This window comes from Labeo rohita, chromosome 16, assembly GCF_022985175.1.
Source record: "Labeo rohita strain BAU-BD-2019 chromosome 16, IGBB_LRoh.1.0, whole genome shotgun sequence".
Lineage (NCBI taxonomy): Eukaryota > Metazoa > Chordata > Actinopteri > Cypriniformes > Cyprinidae > Labeo > Labeo rohita.
Genome location: NC_066884.1, coordinates 15689543 through 15711864, shown reverse-complemented (window position 1 = coordinate 15711864; position 22322 = coordinate 15689543). Strand labels below are relative to the sequence as shown.

The window sequence follows — 22322 nt, the reverse complement described above, 5'->3', positions numbered from 1 at the left end:
ATAGCCAAACGGGGATGTACCGACTTCATAGAGTTTCTACATTGTTGTCTTTTTTATCCTTCAGTTCATATTTCCAAACCGAAACGCACTCCAACCATAGTCCATATTGATTTTATTGCAGTGTAACTTCATGCTTGGATAGTTACATTAGCTTCATTTCAAATGAACTGTGTTTGATGGATTTTCTCATTCACAGAGCCAATGACATCCACCGGGCCAAACAAGAATGAACTACGGTTTCACCCTCCACAGTGTGAGGCGTAAACACAGAATACATTGACTGTGTGTGTGTGTGTTGTGTATAAATCCAGTTCAGCTTTCACAGAAGCTGAAAAATATCAGTGTTGGGGAAGTTACAAGTCATTCATAATTACTAAAGGTAAATTACATCACAAATCGGTCAATATATTATTCCGGCCATGCTAAAATATGCAAAATGCCTGTTCACTGAACTCATACACTCAAATATTGGTGTAGAAACAGTTTTCACTCAGAAATTACTACTAACCTTAAATAAGAAATGACAAGTAACAATTAAACGTAATTTTGAAGTATGAAATTTCTTCTGAAACTTGCTTCAACAATCTTTGTTGTACTTACAACTTCAAAAATCAGTTTTTACAGTGTAGGTGTTAACTTTTAACCTTAGCACAGAGTGTTTTTACTTGTCAGGGGTATTTGTTCTAACTTTTAAAATATTTTATGAATGAAAAAATGTTTTTATTATATAACTCTAGGGCTGCAATGATTCTTTGACTCTATTCGAGTACTCGATTTAAAAAAAAAAAAAAAAAAAAAAAAAAAAAAAAATCCTCAATTGCATTTTGTCTATGTTGAGTAATCAACAAAATACCGGGAGCTCACATATTGAGCCCGTTTTAAAAAACATAGTACAGCATAATGCTATTAAGAATTCACAAATGCTACGATTCAGTTAAATAGATATATGCAGTGTAGGTTTAATATATGCACTCTAATTATTTACATACGTGTAGGTTACATACATGAATCTCAGAGCGGCTCCATTCACAGTAAATGCTGCTACACAAACTGTTATCATTTACATGTGTGGAGCATCTCAAACTCTCTGCGTATTGCTGTGAGTTTGGTTTTATTATAATGTTCAGCTGTTAGGGAAATCATTTATAAACTTACGCAAACACAGGAGAATACATTATTATCTTTATCAATATGCTAACTGTTCATCGCAATTTTAAAATAAAAGTTTAAACCCTCACTCTTGAGTTTACATGTTTTGATGTCCACATATTCAAGAAATTATAGTGGCTGTAGCTTTTCTATCATAAAGAAATGGACATATATTAAAGACTAAGTGGACTATCTTAATCTGAGTTAAATGTTGAGTCAATGTTAAACAATGATTAGTAAAGTGTAAAAACAATTGTCAGGCCGTTGGCACCCCCTGCAGGCATTTGTTATAATGCGTAATATACATTAGCACTATTGTTTATAATACATTATGTATTTTAAGTTTTGTTTAATAAAACCATATGATTGCTTTTAATACTTTATTTGAACTAATTATTATTGCCTCATTGCTATAATAGTATAAGTATTTTAAGTACATTTTTCACTTATTGTTCTCTTAGGTCTATTTTTATTACTACAAAAAAATTTATTATAATTATCCGATTACTCGATTAATCATCAGGATAATCGACAGATTACTCGATTAGCCGAATAATCATTAAAGCCGTATGTAAGTCTTATAAAAGCAATAAGGTGCTTAAAGTGGTGCTATATTTTGAATTGAATCATTGTCAGAGTGCTTGATTTGACACAAATGTGCATTATCGTTACAGGTTTATTGACATTGCTTTCATATTTAGGATGGGAGTCACTAGCTATGTGAGTTATGTAGTGACTGTTTATCATAATTATGAATTTAAATCTGATCATTTCAACTTTATATCTCAATTTTGAATTATTTCTTGTAATCTCTGAATTAAGTTTATTTTTAATTTATTGACTATTATTTCACATAATTGCGACTATGTAAAACCTTATTTCACATTACGACTTATGATTACACTGACTTTGTTTATCCTAAATTGTTACATTATCTTGTGTTTATTAGTGTGTCCAATAAGCTACAGAGAAATAATATAAGATATATAATATAAGAGAGAAATATTAATTGCCTATGATGAGAAAAATCGAGCTATGAAATTATCCTGCCGAATGTGTAAAACCGAAATTATTAGCAACGTCACTAATTCTAGTTGTCTGCTCGGCAACACTGCTAGACGTCTAGACAGACGACGCTGACATTTTCTGTAAAAGAGATCTGTGTCTTTCACTATGGTTTGTTTTGTTTCTCCTGTCTTCTGTAGCGTAATATAAATGGTTGAGTTCAGACACCAGTTTCAGGCTTGTGAGCAATGACTGTTCGCCCTCCCTCACCCGTCAGCCCCCTGGCTAGGATGTGGGGGGTGTGAGTGATGGAAAGAGGAGGGTGAGAGGGCTAAATGCCTGAGCCACATGCGATAACTCACTAGCGGTTCGCGGGGCTAACTGCGGTCAGAATGTGATAGCCTTGCACGAACGTATTCCGGGAAATCCAGCCAGTCGCCCCCCAACCTCACCAGGGGTTTTAAAAGATGCAGGAGTATGGAATTCCACAGTCGGTTAATTGAATCTGTGATTCACAGTCTCACGAATCTTACGGTTTTAGAGCTGCGCGAGTGTATAAGACCCCTCTATTAAAGTTTAATGTTCCCCTATCGAAGGAACCGCATGAGGTTAATGGATAAATAGATAGATGCATATAGAAATGCATAGAGTTGCAGTATGTCTTGTGTATTAAACACAAATTGCCGGTATGATTTTCCTGCCATTTTTTGACAGAAGCGGGTTAATGAATGGAAAGTTGCTGTTGCTTTCATTTTTCCACACACAGATGGGAGTTCAGCTCCCTAGCAGAAACATCTGGTCCTGTTTAGAGTTATGCCGTGTGTGTTTATGAGAGAGTGTTTTTAAAGCACGAGCGTAAGAGGGAATTTTTTCTTTTTTTTTTTTTTTCCTAAGCGGTGGTGAGTTCTGAATCTTGCTCTGTCACGGGTCACCGGCCGGTTCACATTTTCTGCCAACATGAGTCACCTACAAACCAGCGGTTATTAGTCTACAAATCTCCAACACAGCCAGATCCAAATATATTTATGTCTGTTTCTTTTTTTTTCTAGGATCTAGAGTGACAATCTCTTTCGTCTTGCCACCGTGTTGCCATCCACCCAGTGAGAGCCAAAGCCTGTCCACCGCTGCTCGTCTTCTGAAAGCATAACAGTGAGTTTTGAATTAGTCTCTCTCTATTTACAGTGATTCAGGTTTCCTGCCTGTCATCATGGACACGCCAGTTCGTATTTCCTCTCTTCGTCATGGCAGACAAAATCAATTGTAGACGCAGCAGTTTACAGAGACGCAGCATCAGTTCGAGATCAGCAGAACTAACAAACGCCGATCGAGCTGTCAGATCTGATGCAACCCACTATAGCTGGTTTGCGTTCACGGATTGCGTCGTTAAGGAAACTTGACTGAAGAGCGCTTGAGATGGAGATCTGAGCTCTTCTGATTTATTACGTTAGCCCATTGTTTTAGAGGAATTAAGGTTGGACAGCATGTCAGTATATCTTAGGTCAGTGGTAGAGATTCTGCTGTGCCGTTTACACCTTATACTGTTTTAAAAAAAAAAAAAAAAAAAAAAGTGAGGATTGCAAAATTAGCAAATGAAGTCCCTTTCACCAGATTATCAAATAGTCATTAGAGTATAATGTGGAAGCCTGTTTCCACCTCGGAGTAAATAAGTCTTTACTGTAACTATACTGTATATCTAAAAATGGGAAAATATTTTTGTAATTGCAACTTCATTTCTCAGAATTCTGACTGTATATCTCACAATATGACTATATCTCACAATTTGACTTTTTATTTCTCATATTTTGTACTTTATTTCTCACAATTCTGACTGTATATCTCACAATATGACTATATCTCAGAAGTTGACATTTTATTTATCATATTTTCTACTTTATTTCTCAGAATTCTGACTATATGTCTCACAATTTGACTTTTTATTTATCATAATTTCAACTATTTCTCAGAATTCTGACTATATCTCACAATATGACCTTCACAATCCTACATTTATTACTGTATCTGGCTATAATATGATTTTAGTTATTACAATTATGGCTTATTTCTTATATTTGCGAATTTATATCTCACAATTTGGCTTAATTTTTTATCAATTTACTTTATTTTTCAGTGCAACTATACCTTAAAATTTGACTTTATATCTTAGTTTTACTTTTTGCTTTTATTTTACTTTTACTTATTTCCAACAATAATCAGACAAATATGTCACTTGCAAATAATGTCTTGTAATTGCAACTTTATTATCTCTTGTAGTGGTAACTTTTATTTTACAATATGCATTTAACGTTCCTTTCATAATTGTGCCTGTATATCTCAATGTGTCTTTTTGTAGTGCAATATTGACTTTATTTCTCTTAAATTGACAGTGTGATTTTATTTCACATAATTTTGAATGTATATCTCATAGTTTGACTTTAATTTATTTTAAACTTTATTTCAAAATTGATTCAATTAAGATTAGATTATGGTCATACCATCTACTCCTAAAGAAACGTGTATTAGGTGTTTGACGTGCACTGAATTGACCTTAGTTTTTCTGGTCAAACTTTTGGCTGTGACTAAAACTGACATGCTCTCACATCGTTTGAGCCACACCATTGTTCATTCACTCTTTCTCTCTTTCACCTCCCTGCTGCTGACCTCTGAGCAGAAACAACAGTGTAAGCACTATCATTCTAGATTTCTCTCTATCCTTCCCTTTTGTCCTGGAATCCACATTTTCATCCAAAGGTCATTGATGGCCACAGAGAAGCGCTCGGAGCGGTATTCAGTCAAATTGCATCACACTGTTTATCCCGAAGGTTTCTTAGAGTGTTGTGGATGATCTGGTATAGAGCTGAGCCCTGCGGGTCTGGAAGCGTGCCAATGGAAAGACCCGTTACCAACTTTGTGAAAGGTCAGGTAAAAAAAGCTTACAAATGTAGACATTTTTTGTCCTCTGATGGGGTGAATACCAATGGTGAAATGAGAACGAAAAAGGTTTTTTACGTAGTTTCGTTGAAGCAAATTCTTGTGCATGTAAATGTATGGCTTTTTTGTTTTCTTGTTTTGTTTTTTGAAGTCATCGTGAAATCAAAACCCTGTTTACTTTAAATTCCTAGTCATTTTGTATATAATTCATTGGGCATGTTATTCAAAACCAAAATCTTTGTTACTTTAGTCCTTTATCAAAATATAATGACTTTCTCTGCCTCTAAAATAACTTTGCTTTTCTGCTGACATCATCAAGACCACTAACCAGTGTTTTAGGAGGAAAGTGGTCATCCACAATTGCTCTCTGTCTCCATTTCCAGTATAGAAAACCCCCTTTTCATGACTAGTCAATTACAGATAGGCAAAATCAGATGCTACCTTATGCTTCACATTTGAATGTCCTGTAAATATGTTACAGTACTGTCAAATAGGTTTGTGAATTTGTTGAATTTTTTTCTTTCATGTTGACTTTAAAGCTATGTAACTTGTTGGCAGAGAATGTAAAAGCCTCCAACATGTCTTGCAATGATTACATGAGTAGGCGGTCTTTCGCTGACAGGATGCATTAGCGTTTACACTATATATACTTGACCACGTGTGTCGGCGACCTCCTCCAAATGCGTCCAGTGAACCGATTGCGCAAGATGCATTGGCTCCTCTAGAGATTGATGTTAAAATCAGGTGTGAGCGGGGTCTAAGATATGAATGAATGTCTTTCTTTCACTCCTCTTCATATCTGGCACCACACATTCAAACATACAGAAAGTGTGACTTTCTGCAATGTGAGAAGTGTGCCTTTTCAGTCTTTTTTTGCTGCGAGGAGAAGAGAGCCGATTCTCTAACTCTTTGGCCTTCTGACTTCATGACTCTATGAGCGTCTAATACTCTCACTCATTCTGTCTCATTGTTGCCTACCATAGCGAGGCTACGATGAATAGCAAAATCTCACCCAGCGAATAGGAAATTTCAGAGCAGTCATCCGGAACGGCACTTTAGGCTTGAATACAATGATTGGACTGTCTGTATGGCGTTTAAAGTCTACAATAGCATATTCCACATTCTCTCTTGTTTTCTGTGACTGAAAAACACTGTTATAATGATTTGAGTACTTTTAGGAATAGTTCACCCAAAAAGGAATATTTTTTTTTGTAAACCATCACTACATATTATGCCCTACATACAGTACAGTGGGATTCAAGCAAACTCAATGTTAGCTACACAAACCTAAATGTCTGATTGGTTCCTCTACACTCTAAAAAATGCTGGGTTAAAAACAACCCAACTTGGGTTATTTGGCAACCCAGCGCTGGGAAAATATTGGACAGAACACATGCTGGGTTATTTTGACCCAGCTGGTTAGGTTAAATGTTTTTACCAAATATGCTGGGTTATTGTATTTAATCAACTATTGTTTAAAAATTATTATATTGGTGGCTTAAAATGGACTGGAACTGAATTTATTTGGTGAATACAGCATAGTTTACAATATTCCATACATTTAAACTCGTTTAACAAGCATTTAAGACATAAAAATGTCACATTCAAAAGTAACATTTTTATTTTAATGTATTCATCCGTTCTCTGTTATTGCTTTTTACAGAAACGGCACTAATTCTTGTGCCGTCGCGTTGCCGAAATCTGAGCTGGTGAAGGGCTACTGTTAAGGGCTAACGTTAACTGTGAACTTCAGACCGCTGCCTCGCATTTCACTCGTAACATTGGCTGAAAAATGCCATGACTGACTCCAAAACCTACCCGTAAACAAACAGTACTGAGATTGGAGAATATTTTAATATCAAACTAAGTAAACTCAGTACAATAACGAATGAAATCCATTTATTTTACTCAAGGCAAAAGGTGTTTCCATCCTGCGAAACAACCACTGACATGTCGTCCTTATGTTGCGTTGCGTAAAATAATAGAATTTACAACACAGTAAAAAGTTTATAAATGAAATAAAATGTATTCAAACCTTTATTTTGCTGAAGAAGTGCACCAAATCGGCAGCACTGAGAACCGGTCTCTCCTGTAGAGGACTCAAAAAGCCGCGCTCTGACTGTAACTCAGCAGCTGGGTTTTTTCGTCAAAGACAGGCTCAACCCAATGTTTGGGTAGAAAAAAATAGCCCAGTGTTAAATGACCCAGCAGCTGAGTTACATAAAAACTACCCAGCACCTGAATAACCCAAAGTTGTTTAAAAAATAACCCAGCGCCTGGGTAAAAATATTAAAAATAACCCAATAAAATGACCCAACGGTCTGAACCCAGCATTTGGGTAAAAAAAAAAAGTTAACCTAGCATTTTTTAGAGTGTACACTCCGACAGCGAAGCACTTGGCTGCCCAGGAAAAGCTTGGGGTTAAATTCCCATTTTCACCAGCAGATTGGCACTCAGGAATCACTTCCTGGTTCCTAACCACCAGCGTCTAGTTATTTTCGCTGTATTTATGCATGTGCGATGGTCCCCTGGGGCCTGTTTGAGTTCTGAGCTTCAGTGCCCTGAGACTAACAGGCAGGAGGAAGCAGATGGCTCCAAGGAGGGGTGACCCCGTAGCAGAAACTATGACTCTGACAGAATTATATCCTCCAGAGTCGCACACGTCTTGCTTCTGTAATCCTAATAGATACACAAACAACTCACGCACACACTCGCATGCTCGCACTCGTATTTGCCGTACTTTTGTAATCCACATTGCTGCTCCTCCTCCTGTCTTGTCACAACAGCTAGTGATGGGCAACCACTGGATTATACTCAGTCACTCTGACACAGTGCATTTATAATATAGACTTAAAATATAATAATATAGACTGTATTGTGCAAATCCTCACTGGCTGAGAATGAAGCAACTGAGCTTATAAAAGATTTTAAGAGACATTGGATTTGGTCCAACTATAGACTTTAGTCAAAGTAAATGCCATATTTAATATGATGCCATTGAAACGGAGGCTGCTAGGGACTGAAGTACAGTATGTCCAGTATGCTGTATTGTAGATCGTTCGGCTGAATGAACAAGAAGTGTTTTCGATGTCTCATTGGATGAACGATCAACATCCATTACACAGCAGGACAACGGTATTGAACGTGGTGTACTTGCATCCCAACAGAACCTGATTTTCATTCGTCAAATGAAATTTGACATCTATTCTGCAGTGTATATCAGGTTAACAAATTGGTTACATTTAGATAAATCACATATGAATATTCAGTTATCTTCTTAATTTGCACTTTGGTGGATTAGTGAAGAATGATCTACATATGTGTTGACATATGGAGTTTTAGTAACGTATAGAAGTATAAGATAAACTGTATTTTCCTGGTTAAAGCTGATGTATTGTGACTTTTTTTTTTTCTTTAGTAGATGCTTTGTAGGTGTTTAATTAGAATTTAGGGTTCCTAAAGTGACGTAAAACCTAGAAATGTCAAGAAATTTGTGACCCTGGAGCCCAAAAAGCAGTCATAAGTAGCACAGGTATATTTGTAGCAATAGCCATTGTATGGGTCAAAATTATAGATTTTTCTTTTATGCTAAAAATCATTAGGATATTAAGTAAAGATCATGTTCCATGAAGATATTTTGTAAATTTCCTACCGTAAATTTATCATAACTTAATTACTGATTAGTAATATGCATTGCTAAGAACTTTATTTGGACAACTTTAAATGTGATTTTCTCAGTATTTAGATTTTTTTTTTTTTTGCACCCTCAGTTTCCAGATTTTTAAATAGTTGTATCCCAGCCAAATATTGTCCTATCCTAACAAACCATAGCTCAGTGGAAAGCTTATTCAGATGATAAAACATAAAAATGACCCTTATGACTGGTTTTGTGGTCCAGGGTCACATTTTAGAACTGTATTTCCAGGACTTTAAGGGATAGTTCACCCAAAAATAACAATTCTGTCATCAATTACTCACCCTCATGTCATTTTAAACCCGTAAGACCTTTGTTTATCTTTGAAACACATTTTTTTCTTTTTTTTTTTCTTTTTTTTTTTTTGATGAAATCCGACTGCTGTCTATGGATGGTCAGAAAGCTATGTAACTGAAATGTTCCCAGGCCCAGAAATATAGTAAGTACATCTGTAAAACAGTCCATGTGACATTTGCTGTCTATGGAAGAAACATTTATTATCATCAATGTAAAAAGCAGATGTGCTACTTCATATTTTTGTGTAACTACATTTGTTTCAGGTTTCTTTGAGGAAATAGAACAGCATTTATGTGAAGTACAGTGTAAAAGTCTTTACTGTTTCTTTGGATCAATTAAATGCCCCCTAGAGCAGCCACCTGACTCCTGTTGATGAATGTAGACATTCCTGCGAGAAGCTTGGTAGTTCTCCGGCTAAATAATATTGAGCGTGTTTCAGTTTAATAAGATTAATTTATTTTCCAGCAGACTTTGCAGCATGCTTGCAAAAACCTTCCGAAGACTGAGATATCATCGAAAGCACTCCGCAACATCATTCCAGACATGTAGCACCCATAACCACCTGCTAAAGTAATTATGGGCTGTGGCTGATATCAGCTGGGAGGTGGTGAGTGAAAAGCTTTCTCACGGCCTATTGTTATTCAGCAACAGTACAGCATTAAGTGGTGTATTGATCTTCTGATGCGACGCATCCGTCGGGATTCACCCACTGCTGATCTAGGATCAGGTCTGTCAGTCCTGGATGTCTCTCACACTTCTCCTTTGGGGCATTCGCAACCACCGTAGAGACAGAAACAAGCCACGTGGTGCGTCGATCTGTAAATCAACATGAATCCAGCAGAAAAACAAACGCTGAACCAGTTTTCAACTTCAGACTTGCCTGGATATACGTGTATGTGTGGTAAATCTGCTTGGATGTTTGCCAAGAGATGCCGAATGCAGGGTTCTGTCACTAACTCTTCTGCTTTAAATGTCCACAAACCTCAATGAAACATTAGTGTCTCCTCTAGTTTCAAATCTCACCATGAAGGACACAGAATTTCCTCTCTGTGAGAAAAGAGCACTGCATCCTATCGCTCAGAATTATACTTCTTCCGATGGGACGTCTCACTCTTCAAACACAGACAAAACCCGTCTCACTCTCTTCAGGTGGAAGAATGTCTGAAGACCTGGAGAACTCCTCTGATTGGCTGATCTCTCTTCTTTGATCTGTCAAGTTCCCTCTTATTTTTGAATGCTTCTCTACTTGATTTGTGTCTGGCTTCCTTCTCTGCTTTGCCTCCATGGCAAAAAAGCTTATCTAACACACATTCTGTTTTCACATACACACTACAGTTCAAAAGTTTGGAGTCGGTATGCTTCGGGATACTCTCATGAACTCGCGGCAGAGACTGACACGGAAGAAAAGAAATTATTGAATATTGAAGTTGTTGTTTTTGTGTTCTTTGCACACTGTATGATTTTGAGATCCATCTTTTCACACTGAGGACAAGGTTCAAACACTCACTGATGCCTCGGAAGGAAACACAATGCATTAAGAGCCAGGGGGTGAATACTTTTTGAATTTGAAGATCAGACTTATTTTGTCTGCTGGGAAACATGTTAGTATCTTCTGCAGCTTCTGAAGGGCAGTACTAAAAAAATATGGTATTTATGTAAAATAAGAAAAATGTACACATCTTGATTCTATTCAAAAGTTTACACCCCTGGCCCTTAAGGGGTGCTTCTTCTGGAGCTTCAGTGAGCATTCTGATAATAGTTGCATATGAGTCCCTCAGTTGTCCTCAGTGTCACACTTTGTTCCTGTACATTCATAAAATTACGCTTGAACCATTTTAACAATGTCCTTACTACCTTTCTGGACCTTGAACATGTCAGTTGTGTTGCTGTCTATGCAAGGGTCAGAAAGCTCTCGAATTTCATCAAAAATATCTTAATTTGTGTTCCAAAGATGAACAAATATGTTATGGGTTTGGAATGATATGAGAGTGAGTAATTATTGAGAAAATGGGTTTGGGTAGTTGAGGTTGAGGTCAAAAGTTTACATACATCTTGCAGAATCTGCAAAATGTAAATTATTTTACCACAATAAGAGGGATCATACAAAATGCATGTTATTTATTATTTAGTACTGACCAGAATAAGATATTTCACATAAAAGATGTTCACATATAGTTCACAAGAGAAAATAATAGTTGAATTTATAAAAATGACCCGGTTTAAAATTTTACATACGCTTGATTCTTAATAATGTTGTTACCTGAATGATCCACAGCTGTTTTGTTGTTGTTGTTTGTTTGTTTTTTGATGATAGTTGTTCATGAGTCCCTTGTTTGTCTTGTTGTTCTTTGGTTTTTCAGGATTTTTGTGTATTGAACTTTGTCCTCAGTGTGAAAAGATGGATCTCAAAATCATACAGTCATTGTTGGAATGGGTTCAAATACACAAAAGTGCTAAAAAACCAAAGAATTTGTGGGAACTGAAGAATTTTTCTGAAGAAAAACGGGTAGTTTAACTGTTCAGGACAAACAAGGGACTAAAATTGTAGATTTGCCATCACAGGAATTAAATACATTTTAAGATAACTATTTTAGTTTGCTGTATTTTTGAATAAAGATACGAAAGTGTTACCGTCTTAAACTTTTAAATGGTGGCGTATCTGATGGGAACATGACAGTGTACTGCGTAACAGGAATGACCTGTGTATCGGCCCGCAAAGGGATCGCTAACACTCGCTCTTGTCTGATCTCGCCTCAGCTGTGGGCTTGAAAAGCTGCCAACGGCAGATAAATGCGTTTAGCTGGATGTCCCTCCCCTCCTCCTCTCCTCCCATGGATGCGATGATTCTCAACTCCTCCCGATCTCTAACGAATGCTGTGGAAGCGGAGCGAGATGCCATTTCAGATGCCTGCAGAGGGTTAGATGGCAGCCGTGATACTGCAAATTGAGCTGTGGCGAGAGGGGTGCGAGTACACAAAAGAAAGCCAGAATGCTTCAGCTAGTAAGATATATTACATAAGGTGTATGAACCACCACAGAGTGATCCATTATTCATTTACCGTCATGTAAGTAATCAATCATTTATCGTTTTATAGTGTTTTTCATGTCCACCGAAAACAGGGCCTTTGTTAACACCGTGTAAAGTGTTAACAAAGAGGCTCAGAAGAGCAACAGAAGCTTGTGATTAATGTGCGTATTAGACATGGAGAAGTGCTTTTTATTCACAAAGGGTTCTGGCCTGAGTGTGAGACATTCACACCCTCTCATCTGATAATTGTACGATAGAGACGCAGTGAATCGCTCTTACCTCTTGCCCCCTCCTTATCTCTTCTCCGTCGGTCTTTTTTCAATCGCACAACACGTGAGAGCAATCGCAATCGCATTCATCCGCACACATCGACGCGCATTCGCTGTCGGCATCTGGCCCTCGCTGGCATTCTTTAGCCAGTGGTTTCCCTGTCAGGGCGATTCAGAACTCCAAATGAAAGCTTCTATCGAACGGTGTCTCTGCGGCTGTCTCGAGCTGGCAGCCAGGCCCTTCACTGAGACACTCTGCGTTTATGCCCCGTGGGTCAAATTATAATATTCATGGAGCCAGTGTGCGTGTGTGAGAGTGAGTCAAAGCGTGGACACACACTGTTTAATGTGATGTTAAATCTTGCAGCAGGTAACGTGCGACGCGTCCATTGACATTCTACTTCAGTCACAGTACTGCTTTAATAACGTTCGACTCCCTCGACCTGGACCATAGATAAATGTGGCCCGGGCCATTTGCATTATTCACATTTCACACAAAAAGAAGAGTTTTTTCTTATAGAATGTCAATCAGGACTCTGTTGTGGGCTGGATATCTGATTGACCTGAACTGTTTCCACAGATAAGCAGAATAAAACATAGCGCTCTACTTTTAGACTTGGCCCTGGGTCCAAAATAATTGGCAGGAGATGAATTAATTCTATTTAGGGCGTAACTAGACCTCTGGATGCTTCGTGCACAACCTCATATTGAACTTTGGAAGGTGGTGTACTATGAAGAGATACAGATAAGCTTCTATGATTATACTGATCAACATAGGGATAAGACTAATGATTATTTTGATTTCATAATTGACTTTTCAGATTTAGCCTTATGTTTTTAGACTTGAGAGGAGAGGTTTTATTAGGCTTCTCAAGAAAAAACATTTTCTGAAAATAACATTTAGCTGAATTCTGTGTTGTTTTTAATGCTGGGCAGTGATTAATCGCGATTAATCGCATCCAAAATAAAAGTTTTTGTTTATAAAATATGTATGTGTACTGTGTATATTTATTATGTATAGATAAAGACACACACACAGTATAGATTTTGAAAATATTAACATTATTAACATACATTTATATTTATTTATTAGGGCTGTCAAACAATGAATTGTGATTAATCGCATTAAAAAATAAAAGTTTGCCTTATATATATGTGTGTGTACTGTGTGTAATTATTATGTATATATAAATAGTATATATTTAAGATATGTAATGTACAAAATATTTTTATTTGTATATATATATAGAGAGAGAGAGAGTGAGAGAGATATTTAATATATAAACATAGCATATTTTATATTTTTCTTAAATAAATACATGGATGTGTTTGTATTTATATATACACTATATATAAACTTTATTTTGGATGTGATTAATCGTGATTAATCGCTGCCCAGCACTAGATGTTTTATATTTATTTATTGCAAAAATAAAGTTGGAATGTTTATGTATTGTGCAATGTAACAATGTTGCCAAATCTGCAATTTTCCTGCAAAACTGAGCTACCTTTATACTGTTGCCACGGGTTGGTCTTTCAGTCCGTGTGTTGATGCGAAACCCGATTTTCTTCTCTAGAACGCAATTGGGCTAGTTTTGGCTGTAATTTTGAGTACCAGTTGACCCTTTGCAAAACCTCCCCTCCGTAGTTAGTGTTGCTATGTCCGACAAACAATGCCACTCTTACACTACACATCATGTTCTCACATAGTATTAAATACATTGCAGGGAAAAAAAGGAAACTGACAACCCGCTGACAGACAAGACAGGGCAGGTTACTTCTGGTATGAAACAAGGTCTCAGCTTTAAAATGTTGTTGTTGTTTTGTTTTGTTTTTTTGTTTTTTTTAAGAAATTCAAACAATAGATACTGTTTTGTGGCTCTTCAGTGTGTCACTGAATTGCCTTAGATCAATCGACACATGAACCGGTCGTTTTTTTCTTATTTACTTAAAGCATGAAATAAACATGAATGAACATCAGAACGTATTTCATTTCAACCATGGAAAGACATCAGCACACAATATTTCAAGTTTAAGTCCACCAAAGTTAATCTACTCTCTGGGCTTGTTTTATTACACAGACCTGGCAACCCTGTTTACAAACTGTAATCTCATAATGTTGTGACTTTATTCTCATAAAGAACTGAAATTCTTCTCAAAACACTGTAATTTCCAAATCTGTTTTTATGTGACTACAATTGCGTTATAGAGTTACAAGTAAAAATATTAGAATTTTTTACACAATTGGATCATTTAAAAAATGAATATATCAGTGTCAATAAAAAATATCAAAATAAAAATATTCTGCATTTTTGATAACTTATTTACTTCACCAAAAAAAGTCTAAAATGTAGACATTTTTCCTTTCCTTATAAAATATAAAATATCTACTAAATATTAAATATCTAAATATAAATATTTACCCAGCTGCATTATAGATAAAAGGGGTAAACACTTGTGGTGTTTCCTTTTTAGATAATCTAACATGCAATTTGTGCTCTGTATTACATGTAGTGCATATGACAACACTTTTAGCCTGTATTTTTTATTTTTTTTTCCCACACTTTGCTTTATTTAAATCATTTTGGCTGTAATGTTTTTTTTTGGAGCATGTCTGGCCTGTATCCGGCTGCATCAGGCTCTTGTTAAAATGCATTGTTTGGGTTTAAAATCATCTAATGTTAGGTCAGATGAGATCAACTGTTTAAAGGTTAAAATATTTGCCAACTATTTTTCATTGCCGATAATCACGGTTACTTGTTTCGGCCTTAATTAACACTGAGAACCGCAAGGAACAATAACAAAGAAAGTTTGAAAGTCCTGAATTTTATATTACTACTTTGCGGTCCCTGCACTTCACTCAGTAGTGTCGAGAAAACCCCGAAGTAACACTGTTGCACATCTGACATTTTAATGAGAAAATATAATTGGCTTTACAGTGTGCCATAGAAGAATACATAGCATAAACTGCCCTCATAGCACTCTCAACTGGCCCGTTTCGCTTCACCCACTGGTCCCTCGTCACCCAAGGGTGTGTTGTGGAAGACTCGAGTCTTTGATCTGTTGATAGGATGGGCACTCTGGAGATCTGAGTGTTTCTCAAGGTCTAAATGTGCTCCGATCCCCTCCTCCTTGCTATATAATTAGCTCTGGACACCGAGGACTACATCCGTGGGACTCGCAGAGCCCATCTGAACTGCTTGATTTGTCCTCACTGAAAAATATATAACCTCCAGCCTGTACAATATTTACTGGTTGAAATATCCATCCATCACACCTGAGAGTCTGGGAGAAACGTCTTGGTGTCTCATAGCAGTCTGCTCTCGACTCAACAACGGAGGATTGAGAAATATCAGCCGGTCCTTAAATAGCCTCTATTTCTAACCACAGCAGCACACTAGACCATTCTCTGTTTCTTATTCTGTCTATTTATTCCTTCTCATCGATTCGTTGCTCATATTGTTCGGTATCCCCGTGCCCCCCCTTCTTCGTCTTCATGTTTCATAATATTCCAATTCCAGGCTTGTGTCGCCACTCGTCGCGATTTCAAAGCATACTCCGGCCTCTGTTCTCATTGGAAATAAGCTCTTTGTTGCATGTAGCGTGAGAGCCGATGGATCCGAGCTCCCTCTGGGGAGAGCCGTATCTGAGGGCCGTAAATGATGTTGGTGGTTGTGGGATACTGGCTTGTATCTGTGTCAGACTAATGTACGTGCTGAGTTTCTGTGTGTCTGCGGTAAGTTTCGTGTTACAGTGATACGGTGGCAGTCTAAGCCATTATAAATCGAGATGTGGGTGTTTAGACGGCTAGCGTGTGTTGTATGTGCGTGTGTGTGTATATGACTTCTGGTGCCACTACTAAAACCCCAGTCGTGACCAGACGCTGCCTCGCTGCCTTTATGTATTGATTCAGTTTGGATGACTCTATTCAGAGAGATTCTGCACTCTAGTAGATTGTGGCTTTCTCTTTCTTTTTTTCTCTTTGTCACTCTGTCTCTTTCTCTCTCTCTCTTTCCCTGTGTAACACAACAGTGTTTTGCAGAATTGGCTCCATTTCTGGGCATTAGTGTTCATTTGAATTTAATTGCCCACACCCTACAGGAAGTTAAATGCCTATTTGTCTATCATTCTGTCATCTATCGTTGTATCTATCTATCTATCTATCGTTCTATCATTCTGTCGTTCTATAATTGTATTGTTATATCTATCTATCTATCATTCTATCATTGTATCGTTCTGTCTGTCTATCTATTGTTCTATCGTTCTGTTTGTCTGTCTGTCTGTCATTCTATCTATCGCTCTATCTACCATTCTGTTGCTGTTTTTCTATGCATCAGTCTATCATTGTATCATTCTATCTGTGTGTCATTGTTTATTGTTCTATCTACCTATTGTTCTGTTTTTCTATTGTTCTTTTTTTTTATCTAGCTATCTATCATCTATCGTTCTATCATTGTATCATTCTGTCATTCTATCTGTCTGTCATTCTGTCTGTCGTTCTACCATTCCATCATTCTGTTTATCTATCTATCTATCTATCTATCTATCTCTATCTATCTATCTGTCTATCTGTCTGTCTGTCTGTCTGTCTGTCTGTCTATCCATCTATCTGTTGTTGTCAAACATAATCATTCTGTCTATTAATTCTATAATTCTATAATTTAATTCTACTTGCAAAAACCTTCTCAATTCATCTATTCAAATAAATATATAAATCTCATACTACCTCAAATAATTTATTTTATTAAGTAATATTTTTAATAATGTATTGCTTAGTGATAGTAAGTAAGGCATTTGTTGTAATAGTTATGTTTAGGTATTGGGTTAAAGGGATAAGTCACCCAAAAATGAATATTAATTACTCACCGTCATGTCATTCCAGACCTGTAAGACCTTTGTTCATCTTCAGGACACAAATTAAGATATTTATGATGAATTCTGAAAACTTTCTGACCCTGCATAGACAGCAGTGTAACTGATTCAAGGCCCAGAAAGGTAGTAAAGACATTACTCTAGTAAAAGCGTGTTGAAGACTGACAAGGAACAGGAGAAATGGTTGAGTAAGTCATTATTTTCTGTTTTCTGTACAGTTTAACCACTGATGTCACATAGATGATTTTAACAATGTCTTTACTACCTTTCTGGGCTGTAGTTTTGTCTATGCAGTGTCAGAAAACTCTTGGATTTCATCAAAAATATTTTAATTTGTCTTCCGAAGATGAACGAAGCTCTCGGATTTCATCAAAAATATCTTAATTTGTAATGCATACATTATGCATTATCTTAATTTAAATGCATACATTTCTATGTGACTAGGTTCTAATAAACAGTAAGTAAATATGAAAATAACCTAATTATGCTATTGGTTGCTTCTTGACAACTAATGTTTTACCAGATGAATTTGTTTGACTAAAAAACAAAAGCACAGAGCAGATTTCCCCCTTCTCGTTTAAGAAGACCACCATACGCTGCTGAAAACAAACGCACACACGCGTCAGTGAGGCAGAAGAGTAATGGCCTCTCACTGCCTCTTGCTCAGACTAATGAGAATCTCAAATCTGACAAGCGGAGTGCATTTATCACACACGTACACACACATGCTTAATGACACCAAAGCAAGGGTGTTAAACACACACACTCTGTCTATTCTATGCAGACACACACAAACACATTAACATACACTGTTCCTCTGTTTGTAGCTCAGGAACTTTAGTGGAACATCAAACCTTAGCGCTTAAAGGGACAGTTCACCTAAAAAATGAAAATTCTGTCATCATTTATTTACCTGTCAAGCTGTCAAAAGGGAAAAAAGAGCACCATAAACTAGTGAATATGACTCATACTTCATATTTTAAGCCTTACAATAGCTTTGGGTGAGGAACAAACCAAAATTGGTTTTCAGTAAATCTTGATTGTAGAATTTCATTTGCATTTTCAACATGGTGGGGGTGCGTAAATTATGGATTTTAATTGATTTTGATTTTGATTTTTTTTTTTGGAACTAAAGATGAATGGTTGAAGGTTCTCTCTGTAGCTAGTGTAGTAGTACTAAAACATATTACGAGTCTAAATAATTAACTGATCGTAGAAGAGATGCCTAATATTAATATATATATTAAATTGATGGGAGCCTTAATTAGAGTGCTTTCTGAGCCATGTTTGATCTTTTAATCAGGTCTGGGATTGAGATTAAGGGTTGGAGATTGAAATTAGGATTACATGTGGGATTATCCCATTGGAAAACCAGAGGAATCTGTGTCATCATTCAGCATGTGATTGGAATGCCATGTTAGCGCATCAATAGTCCACGCACGCACGCACGCGCACACACACACACACACACACACACACACTCTTGACCAGGTGCCAGCTCATATAGTTTCCAATTAATCAGATTAAAGGAAGGGACACCAGCTGGCATCTTGTCATGAGAGAGATCAGACAGAAACAATCTGAAGCCATTAAGATTTGAGTTGAAATTAGGTATAAAAAAAATAAATATATAAAATTCATGGTAATGACTGACCTCTTTTATGAAATCAATTATATATATAATTATAAACAAATGCTTATATCCATCGGAATAATCTATTAATTTACTTCGTAGACTTAATAGATTCAATCAAATATTTCTGACTTTCAAATAAAAATAAACTGTTCAACCTCTTGTGGTTTCTATAAAAATCAGTAATCACAAACAACTATAAGGTCATGAAAAACTCGTGACCATATGGCCTGATGACCCATTCTGCAGGGGTCCCTTACACAGCTGTGTGGTCTGAGCCTTTGAGAGGTCTCTGTAAATACTGCACTGGTAATATACTCTTTGGGCTAGAACTAGATGGGAAAATGGCAGATTGGTCTCAGTTCAGAGTGCACAGGCTTGGATTGGTGCACGCAGCATGAGGTAGTGGCTTCAAAGGGAAGATGTACTCGCCTACACACACGTACACAACAGTTCATGTTTGAGCATGAACTGCACCATTCTCGACAGTACATTTGTAACACAGCATCCAAACCAGGCATCAAATACTACTTATGTTCACAGTAGATTTTAAAATGCAGTGTTTTATTTATAAAAATACCTCTAGAAACATTTAAAACGCATCTTAGTGCTCATCAACACGAAGGCAGAGCTTCTCCTCGTTCTATATATATTTGTTTGAGACCTTTGCTGCTTTGCAAGGAATATTGGTTTTGATTAGATGCATTTACACTAGTTTGAATTTACACAAATGCTCATTGATGCACCAGAAGGAAACGCAATGCATTAAGAGTCAGGGTCAAGGTAAAAACTTTTTGAATTTGAACAACAGGGTAAAGTTAACTTATTTTGTCTTCTGGGAAACATGCAAGTGTCTGCTGTAGCTTCTGAAGAGCAGTACTAAATGAAAAAAAAAAAATATTTTGGCAAAATAAGAAAAAATGTACACATCTCCATTCTTTTCAAAAGTTTACACCCTTGACTCTTAGTGCATCGTTTTTCCTCTTGGAGCATCAGTGAGTGTTTGAACCTTCTGTAATAGTTGCATACGAGTCCCTCAGTTGTCCTCAGTGTGAAAAGATGGACCACAAAATCATACAGTCATTGTTGGAAAGGGTTCAAATACAAAAAATGCTGAAAACCAAAGAATTTGTGAGACCTGAAGGATTTTTCTGAAGAACAGCAGGCAGTTTAACTGTTCAGTGTCTCATGAACAACTATCACTAAACACATAAACACAGCTGTGGATCATTCAGGTAACAACACAGTATTAAGAATCAAGCGTATGTAAACTTTTGATTGAGGTAATTTTTACAAATTCAGCTATTATTTACTCTTGTAGACTATATGTAAAGGTCTTTTTTGTGAAATATCTTATTCAGGTCAGTACTAAATAAAAAATAACATGCATTTTGTATGACCCATCTTATTTTGGTAAAATAATTAACATTTTGCAGATTCTTTTTGAAGTTATTTTAAATTGTAATAATGTTTCAATGTATGACTATGCATTTCAACATATTTGTTATTAAACTTACTTAATGTGAAGATGGATGGGTAGGTAGATAGATAAACAGATCGATCAAATAATAACATATGTCTCTATTTGGGGGTTTTGAACCTGTGGGTGATTGTTTTTATTAAAGCAAATACACATACTGTTCTCAGACTTTGCTGGTCATGGCTGGTTAGTATAAATCTCAGATTAACTTGAAAGAGATGTGATTTATCGCCTGTCGCTTTGTGTCAGAGTGTCAGTGTCTGAGTGAACCACAACATCCTTAACTCAGCTCTCTCTGAGAGACCGTAAATTAAGGGCTTTGTGTGTGTTGTGTCTGTTTCTTGAGCAGAGGACAGTTTGATGAAGAGTTTAATCTTCTAAAGAAGAGACTGGAACACTGATTTTGTTTCTCTCTCTCCTTCTCTTTTCCATTCCCCTAACTTTTACTGAAATGGCAAGATGTCTTTTGTAGAAATGCGTAAATAACGTAATGGAATCATGAAATAAATATGATGCTAACACCCAGAGCTATTTGTGTGGGAGCCCAGGTGAGCTGAATTGCTGAGCACTGAAACATAGCAACTGGGTACAGACCTGTCACAGGAAACTAACCATCCTGAAATGACACGAGTCTTCTGCAGTGTGTGTGTGTGTGTGTGTGTGTGTGTCACGTCAGTCCAGCACAGCATGGTGTTTGATCACAGCTGCATGAGTGTGTGTGTGTGTGGGGGGGGGGGGGATGAGCATCAGTGCCCTGTAAAGAAACTCAACCTCCCAAATCCTCTTCACCAGGCACAGAGGCGCTGAGCTCGGCATGTCTTAGCTGAGCACCCGGGGGGTCTTTTCTGTATCACACACACACTTTTTGTGCATCCTGCTTGTGCAGACTGTGATCCATATAGAGACACATGGGAATATTATATACTTAAGTAATATCACACGAGCAAGAGTGCAGTTGTACTGAATGTGAAAAAATGGGGCTGTGATTCAGCCGTAGGTCACTAGCAAGATTGCAAGTGCAATATTGGTTTTATACAGCACTACAATATAAAAATTAGCCAGTTAAGTTTCTGATTTTTCTTTCTCTGCCAAAAAAGTATTTTCAAATATAGTAATATATTTCATTAGTGCTCTTTTTTTTATTTCATGCACTTTTCAATCGTTGAATGTTCTTTTTTTTTTTTTTTTGCACACTTTTATCGTTACTTCCTATGCTCTTTAGTCTCACATAGCCAGACGTTCAGGCTGACAGCAGAAGGTCTGGGAACCTTGGCAGCTTTGAATGTCCAAGGACCACCCAAGAGACCATTTGACTGGCAGGTGAAGTAACCAATCACATTTCATTTTGTGCCACATCATGTTTAGGGGCATGGAAATGTCCACACAATAACAGATGGGTGTTTAATTTTCTATGCTATGCTATACACTTTACACTTTACATATTTCTCATACTTTTAAAAATCTAGTTTAGTTGATCCTTATAAGCACTCATCATCACAGTTGTAAACACAACGGCTTTCTTCTTCCATGAGCAGTTTGGCATCACAACATAACTCCTGAAGTGTTTCCAATTTTGTGTGCCGTAGGCATTGGACCAGGGATAGGTCTTTAAAATCGTCCTACATCACTGTAGAAGTACCGACCCAGTGTTTACAAAGTCAAAGTGCAAAGAAGATTAGTTGGCCTTTACAAAAAAAAGGGTAAAACAGCGATGTAGGACGATTTTAAAGTTGGAGGCAAAAAAAAAATGAGATGGGACTTTTTCGACCTACCCTAACTGTCTTGAACCGGAATGCACAGAGCACACACACAGCTAGACAAGACGAGCATTTGAGGTTTAAAAATATATAAATTGTAATAAAAAAAAAAAAAAAAAAAAAAAACTTAAAACTGCATTTTGAAAGTTCAAACTCACGGGCACAATAGAAGTCCACTATATAGAGATAATTCCTGAAATGTTTTTCTCA

General features: G+C 36.8%; 1 protein-coding gene across 4 annotated transcripts in view; it reads left to right on the top strand.

Moving 5' to 3' along the window:
• sema6e (sema domain, transmembrane domain (TM), and cytoplasmic domain, (semaphorin) 6E) overlaps positions 1-22322 on the top strand; it is a 176841-nt gene that overhangs the window by 77395 nt on the left and 77124 nt on the right. For all 4 annotated transcript variants that reach the window (XM_051131416.1, XM_051131415.1, XM_051131413.1 and 1 more), the window contains one exon: positions 3204-3303. The gene's annotated coding sequence lies outside the window, so the exon portion shown is untranslated. The remainder of the gene's footprint in view (positions 1-3203; positions 3304-22322) is intronic.